Genomic DNA, 7,593 nt, shown 5'->3' on the forward strand with positions numbered 1-7,593 from the left:
ATACAAACACAGAAACATTGAACAACTACATACATGTCCCAACAGTCCAAATAAACCTATTCATTTTTAACCTCTCATATTAGTGTATAGCTGTAATTGTGCTATTCCTGCTGTTTTGCTGTCCTTTGACGACAGGTTCTATCTCATAAACTTGTTTCACCTAAATGTCAAATATGCTCTCGTCACGATATAGCTGAATATTGCAGTTGTGACGTTAAATCGTAACTTACTCACTCACTCAATCTGATGTTCCAACATAGCATAATTTCACACATGGTTGGAAATATTTCAGAGATTTAATTGATTAGTTCCAAAGAGACTGTGTATGAAGACACTGCACATATATATTACGGTGGTTGCCGATATGTTGATTATGTGTGGTTTTGGTGACGATGGTAGTGACTACATTCAAAGACGGCGACACCGTTTTCCTGGTAGTTGTGTGTATAGGTCACTACACAGAATTTACACGTGCATGCTATACTAGTGTCAGTGGTCGACCCATATATATTGCTAGATTGTGTGAATGTGGGCAACACACTACTGCTGTTGCATAAGTAGTGTGTGCGTTTGTGATGTTGGTGGTGGTGCTTGTGGCTGTATCAGTGGAAGTTGTGGTGATGGTGTTAGTGTCTGTCGTAGTCGTAGTAGTAGTGGTGGTAATGATGGCGGTATCGGTAGTGGTGAGGTTAAATTGTTTATTTATAACTAGCATAAACACTAGTTATGCTGATGAAAAATGTTTTCTTGCAGGTCAGATTTCAACACCGTTTCACTGCTAAAGAAGATGTACCATCTACACTGATGGTACAGGGAGTATCAACTCAAGTGTACAGCGTTAGTTCTGTACAGGTACAGTGTAAATATATAGCCCCAAGCTGAGCTGTGGTAGTGTTCTACTTGTAAATGGGTCTGCTTTCTTCCCGAGAAGTTTTGACTGTGGGTTATGCAACATTCAATGCATTTGAGTGTGGCAGTGTTGAGTGTTGGAGAACACACTTATGCCTGATGTTGCCGGGAGGTGTGGGTTATGTTTGTAAGAATGTGTACGAGTGAAAGAGCAGCTTAAGAACAACCAGAATGCTGTCACTGTGACCGTTTAGGCATGTATTGTTATAACGGTTATATTTGGACTATCTATAAATACGGGTAACAAAGTGCATGTGTCCTTCACACGTTATTCTGTCCTGTACTAACAACTGCATAAAAGACGTAGCAGCGCCTTAGTCACTGTATGCATCATTTTAGTCCTAATATTGACGGGAACCAGAATGGAAGTGAACACCTTTCAAAAGTTTTGTGTACGTGAATTTAGCTTTAAGACGTTCACAGCAAAAATAAGCTGGTTTCCGGAACACTGAAACCGAGAAGAAACGTCATATAAACCAACATTTCCAGTTGGTTTCCAGGGAGTTTCCTATAGTTTCATTGTGGTTTTCATGCAACTGAAACTGCACCATTTCAGGATGGTTTCCAGTTCGTTCCATTACCCACTCCTCCAAGCGGGATCCAGTTGGTTTCAACGTGCGAGTTTATTGAAGGTTTCAACCTAGTTTCCATGTATGAGTTTACTGTAGGTTATACATGAATTTTCTATGCATGACTTATCCCTGACATAAGAAATACTTTGAAATTCTATGTATGGTCGATGCCATATACATGTATTTTCTATGTATGGTCTATGCATTTCCAGTGTATTTTCTGTTTATTAGCTCTTTATGTCCATGTATTCTCTCAGTATGGTTTATGTGTTGCCCGTGTATTTTCTCAATATCATATCTCCATTTTCAATACACTTTTTCTTCAGGACTGACCCTTGAATTTCTTTGTTAGAGTCGATCTTCAGTATCCTTTCGTAAGAGGCGACTAATGAGATAGTGTGGTCAGGCTCGCTGACTTGGCTGACAGGTGACATCGTGTAGATCGATGGTCACCCTGTTGATCACTGTATTGTCTGGTCCAGACTCGAATGTTTACAGAGTTCCGCCATACAGCTTGAATAGTGTTGAGTACGGCGTAAAACTTAACTCTCTCTCTCTCTCCCTCTCTCTCTATCTCATCTCTCTCTCTCTCTCTCTCTCTCTCTCTCTCTGTAATGTCTTTACACCCGCGTGTAATCCATGCATCATTTGTATTTGTATTGGATCTATGACTCACCAACGCTAATAGAAACCAAGCCGAGATGGAGTAAGGACATTTTTATACGGACCTTAATTGAATAGTTGTGAAAATCAATTATTGGAATCTAGAGAAAAACATTGTCAGCATGCGTTCATTTATGTACGTGATGAGGAAACTGAAAGATGAACATTTCAAGTTGTTTTGAAACTTAATTATGGTCAGAGATTAAGCAAAATTTTAAAGATGATTCACTTTCGATTTTACATCCTTATAAATAGTAAGAAACCTACATCAACATTTATTCAAATGAAAGTATCAGGCTAGTTAATATGCATTGCCCCTTTGAAGGTTATAAGACCTCGTGTGCATCTACAATATCACAGAGCTTCAGTTCAAACACCTCCGAGCTTCAGCTCAGTTGTGATGAAACTTTATTGATTATAAGTAAAATATTTCAGAACAAACTAAAAACATAACATACGAACAAAAAATCCCCAATAAATTGTAACCGAGTTAAATTCGAGTTGGTTATACGGTTCCTTTCAGCTCCGTTCTGTGTCGATTGGGTGTTTGACGTGTTTACCTAAGGTGAACCAAAACCAACCCTACCCCACCCAAAGCAACACCATCCCTACCAACCCCGCTTCACACAAAGCAACACCATCCCTACCAGTCCCGCCCCACCCATGCAACTCCAACCTCGCCGCGTGCATAAACGATCGCGTGTATCGATGGTGACTTCGTGGAATATCTCTCACAACACAGAGGAGGACCCGTATACATTTAACGGTATTAATATTCTGGATCTGTTACAGCACAAGGGAGACAATCCATGCACGCATGCACGTTGCGACCGTGAGGAGGGTCCGTTACAACACAGTCACACGTATGCACTCTCTCTCTCTTTCTCTCTCTCTCTCTCGCTCTCGCTCTCTCTCACACACACACGCTCACAGACACACAAAAACACATACACACATTCCTATATGCATCCGTACATAGGTACAATATAATTGTCATAAAAAGCTACTGTGTTCCAAAGGACGTATTGCTTGTGTGAGATCAAAAGATGTCGTTGTGACAGTAGATTTTGTGCACTACCCTGAAGTCATCAGCTACATGACTCACAATGCTTTGACGTTATAAACTTGACGGTGTTCAGAGATGTACATCCTTTAAAGAAAATCAGTAAAAAGTGATCTTTGATGATAAATATAATCTCATCCTCGTCTCTTCTGACATCACATATACCAACACCCGTTGCTAAACCTAAAACTGTCCTCGGCAAGCCTGGAATATTTGTAACTTTATCAACTCGTGTAGATACAAATAATACCAGCAGACCCCTGGGTGAGGTTCTCTCTTATCTGGTCGATTTTAGCGTAAATTTCAGACCAAAATGACGACGTGGAACGCACAAGTGGTTTGAACGCTGATGGTCCTATATATATGTGTGTGATAATGACCAACCAATCGCTGACGTCGTTAATAATTAAGCACCCAATTTGCGCCATAAAACAATGACGACGTTGTGTATTAACGTAATGGTTAAGACTTGGGCACTTTTCTTTCACTATATATAGACCCCCCAGTAGGGCAGAACACTCCCTTGTCCTTAGTATATCCAAACGTATCCCAACCAGTCAACAAATCATATCACCCTATGAGTCCCCTGACACCCATAGACAACTCCACCCCACCAGTGAACAGTGAAGAGCTGCACGCTATAATAACACGACACATCGAAACCTTCCATAAGGATGTTATATTATTATCCATCAGCTTCAATGGTTTTACAGCATGTTAATGTAGTGAAGTGCAGTGGAGCCTCAAGTGACACAAATGTGTTACAAAACCTTCTGACATCTACAGACCTGTGTCTTCCAGACTGTCAATAAAAGTAAATTTGTATGACAGTCCAACAGAATCTTCCACATATTTGGTACGGGTGACGTTTTGTAAAACATGGAACTGAAATTATCTAACACTTTGGTGGTTTAAATACAAAAAAAAGTTGAAAATACCAACTTTGGTTTCCTGGTAATGGTATTTCATGCATACAGTGCCAATCAAACGTACGTATGATCTTCAGATGATATAGCTGAAGATATGCTCATTGCAAAAGATGCTTTGGTTTGGTCAAATGTCCATCTAAAAAATATATTGCTGGCCACAATATTAAGTAAACCATCAGCAGCAGGGTCCCTGCACGGTATTGATGTCAACCGGCTTAAATCAAAGTACGTATAGTGTTTATGTGAACTTTCTCAAGAAATATACATCATTTTACTGTCTCTCACGTTTGTGTGGGGTTTGTTATATTGCTTCATGCTCCGCTGATATATATCGATCATAAAATGAAATAAATATATTTACTGAAATCATGTGTATTTGCTAGTTTACCATTCAGGCCGATTTACCTTAAAATGATCCAACAGATCATGCTTGCCCTTTATAAGTGGAATTAATCTGTATATTGTAGATATGTTCATATTAAAGATGTTTGCTACAAATGAAATACCTAATTAAATCAGAAAGCACGAGAAAGACATGCTCCTAATTTTGAAGAAAGTCCACCCCTTATCAAAAAACATTGCGGCTCGACATCTCCCCCAACACTCCCCCCACCCCCACCTGCCCACAAACACACACATACACAGACAACACACATGTATGCCTAATGTGATTTATACTATCTGAATCACCTTTGTGTACATACTTCCTTTATAACAGCAGAATCACCTGTAGAATGGAAATCGATGAAAGGGGGATTACTGTAATGTTTTCTAAACATCTAGCGATGGCTATGAAAACATTGGCTCGCTTTCCTATAAATAATTGTGGCAAAACGTGCAAATGTAATCCCTGTGAATATTTAGAAGGCGAATTACATCGCGGCGACTTTATTAAGTTTACTAAGGCAATACTTACGGAAAAAAACAGCAAGATGCAAGATTCAAATCTTTTGATTTACACAGGTTGGCTGAAGTGTACGATCCGATATTCAGTTACAGTTAACTTGGAAGTGTTCGGTAAGATAAATACTCGTCCCTCGGAGACCATAGGTCGCAGTATCCTCGATGTTTGTATATCTTCGAAGCGCACATCAGGCTCAGGGAACATAAACAAACATCGAGGGTACCTCAACCCACGGTCCCCTCGTGACCAGTGAACAAAGTTATATTATCCCCTTCGTGTCTTCTACTTGTGACGCAATTAATTACGGTACAATAAAAACATTCCTTCTGTTTCAAATCGTGTAGGCGGCTTCCTCATCCCGTTATAGTGCTGTCCACTGGGAAAGCCTATCAGTGTGCGGTTGGATGCAAGTGCAAGAAGGCCAGTTGCGTAGATGCATGTTGAAGCCGCGTGTAGTCTCTTGACAACTGACAGCGTTGTTATGTATGCAAATCCAGCACAATATCGGGGGTACCTGATGAAGGGGTATTCCTGTTCAGAATTTTTCGTCTTGCTCGACTTCTCCACGTGGCACATACTATGGTCCTCAGGTAATGGGTTCAGCAACAGGTACCGCAACACATTGTCAACGTGGACAACGACATCATCGTCAATCTTGATAAAATAGCGAACAATTTTACAATGATTGATAACTCAGTGATAACCCATGATGTGCTTGTGGGTCAGATTATGATTAGAATCTGTGAAATTCCCTTGTGCAATATCTTGATACTTCTGCGATTCTTTTTCAACTTCTGCGTTGGTACTTTCTCCAACTAAAAACACAACAATTAACAATGGTTCCTCGCCACTTGTGCCTTTCCTAATTTTTTGTCGTTTCTGTGCATTATACATGGCAGTGTGCACTATCACAACTACGGGGGCCCCACCCTTACAACTGTCGACGTTCATTGAGAATTTGTACATATGCATATTATCCCAAACATCTCTATTTTGTGTAATGCTTAAGTATCGCAGTATGGGATCAGACAACGCTTTTGGTTCTTGTAGAAGATCTAGTAATATCAGCCATGTGTTTACTGATAGTCTTTGGAATAGTTATTTGACTCGATACATGCACAGTCTTTCTTAAGCTTCCCGTGATTGCCATTGTCATATCATCTTTGGCGACAGAAACGTTTTCTCTGCTCAGCAAATAGATCAGAGTGGCCACAAAAAACATCAGTGTCAACGTGCATCGAAATGATTTTCTTCTGTGTGTACTCAGTCGGATGGTGCTCGCCATCCTGGAAGAGATTAATTAGTATTCGATAAAACCTTTGTGACATTCGACAAAATCTGATTTCATTTTCAGAATTGTTGATACTTGTCACTGGATCCAACGACACTAAACGGTGTGGCTTTAATGTCTATGTGAGAAATGCACGACCAGTGGACGTAACGGTGTGAGTCAGTGAGTAGATATATTTTTACGTCGCTTTTTAATGTTAGAGCAATACGACTGCTGTGGACTCCAGACATAAGCTTCCCATATGTTGTAGACTCCAAACATGGGCTTCCCATATGTTGTGGACTCCAAACATGGGCTTAGCATATGTTGTGGACTCCAGACATGGGCTTCCCATATGTTGTGGACTCCACACATGGGCTTCCCATATGTTGTGGACTCCAGACATGGGCTTCCCATATTTTGTGGACTCCACACATGGGCTTCCCATATGTTGTGGACTCCCGACATGGGCTTCCTATATATTGTGGACTCCAAACATGGGCTTCCCATATGTTGTGGACTACAAACATGGGCTTCCCATATGTTGTGGACTCCAAACATGGGCTTCCTACATAATGCCCATGTAGGGGAAGTAAAGTATATACATAAGTATACTATGCATAATTTTTTTTATATAATACGCCACGCCACGCCACACCTTCAGTTCCTGCAGGATTCAGTGCAATAATTAGAAGCCAATCAAAGGGAAAGTGTTTGTATTACAGCATATTTCATTTCAAGTAATGATTCATGCATTCATAATAACGGTTCAAATAAGTACTAACATCCTGGGACAGGAATACATTCTGTGCTTGATTTGTCAGTTGCTGGATCGCAGTCAAGGAGTATATGACGACCTCTGTGGAAGTAACCATTTCCCAACAATATCAAAAACCGTGAATTCAGCCGTGCGATGTTCCTTCATCATCAAGATGGAATCTTGAAAAGGTTAACTTGTCTCTACATGAAACCGGAACTTCTTAATGATATTCCTGATGCCATCACATACCTTTCAGATGAACTAACATAGCTGACGAGTGTATCCCAAGGTGAAATGCCTCGTGAGCGAAAGCCATGGTTTAACAGTGAATGCAAACCGGCTAAGAAGGCACAGAGGAAAGCTGGACATTATTTCAGTCGCCATCCCATGGTCCACATGGACAAATTCAGAATTCTTAAAGCCAAAGCACGGCGTACTTTCATGCAAAGTATACGCCAAAGTGGCGCAACTATGTATCCAAAATTAATTCGCATATCCATATCAAAGGTATGCAATATGATGA

The 7,593-nt window shown here is 40.4% G+C and overlaps 1 pseudogene; it reads right to left on the minus strand.

Moving 5' to 3' along the window:
• Window positions 1–5,337: 5,337 nt before the first annotated feature.
• On the minus strand, window positions 5,338–7,386 carry LOC137282254 (beta-1,3-galactosyltransferase 1-like; annotated as a pseudogene).
• Between the last annotated feature and the right edge of the window lie 207 nt (window positions 7,387–7,593).

This window comes from Haliotis asinina, chromosome 4, assembly GCF_037392515.1.
Source record: "Haliotis asinina isolate JCU_RB_2024 chromosome 4, JCU_Hal_asi_v2, whole genome shotgun sequence".
In the NCBI taxonomy this organism is placed as follows: domain Eukaryota; kingdom Metazoa; phylum Mollusca; class Gastropoda; order Lepetellida; family Haliotidae; genus Haliotis; species Haliotis asinina.